We start from the raw sequence: 703 nt of genomic DNA on the forward strand, positions 1-703 counted from the left end.
GATAATGATTCCAATTAGCCTACATGTTACCAGTGGCTGTTCCTGTTTGGAGGAATCTCCCACTTTGTGTCTGTCACCATGGAAGTCAAACCACCGCCCTACCGAGAGAAACCACCACCATTTCCCAGAATGTTGGGAAACTGTGGCATTCTGGAAGCAAAGACTGAGGAATAATAATAATAATAATGATAATGATACTTATTAAGTCCCCTCTCAGGGTCGCACCTGGAGAGTTGTACTCTACCAGTCTTGACTATGGGAAGGAGAGTCAAGCAGAGGCCTACCCATTCCATTCCTAGCTTGGCCGGTGGCTAGCAAATGGAAGGCAACCTGCTACAAGTCGAGACTCCCCTGTGCTGGGCAGCAGCAGCTTAGGAAAGATTCAAGGTTGATTGAGTTGATTCAAAACTCAATTTTGCTTTACAGAAGGAGGCAATGGTAAACCACTTCTGTATTTTTACAAAGAGAACTCTCTGGATACACTACCAGACCAAAGGCAGATGGAGGTGGGGCGTTCTGGGAGAGAGGTGCCCATGGTATCTCTATGGGTCGGAGATGACTCGACAGCATAAAACAAAACTTACTAAATGCTTACCTTGTGCCATGTGCTTTACTAGACTCTGGTGTAGATACAAGGTAATGATAATAATAATTATGGTATCTGTTAAGTGCTATGTGCTAAGCACTGGGGAAGACACAGTCT

General features: G+C 44.8%; 1 non-coding gene across 1 annotated transcript; it reads left to right on the forward strand.

The window, feature by feature from the left end:
• The first annotated feature begins 207 nt into the window (after positions 1 to 207).
• Positions 208 to 341, forward strand: LOC119940491. Its single transcript, XR_005454969.1, has one exon. It is a non-coding gene; the product is annotated as a small nucleolar RNA SNORA7 (small nucleolar RNA).
• The last annotated feature ends 362 nt before the right edge of the window (positions 342 to 703 follow it).

The sequence above is a fragment of the Tachyglossus aculeatus genome, chromosome 18 (assembly GCF_015852505.1).
Source record: "Tachyglossus aculeatus isolate mTacAcu1 chromosome 18, mTacAcu1.pri, whole genome shotgun sequence".
Taxonomy (NCBI): domain Eukaryota; kingdom Metazoa; phylum Chordata; class Mammalia; order Monotremata; family Tachyglossidae; genus Tachyglossus; species Tachyglossus aculeatus.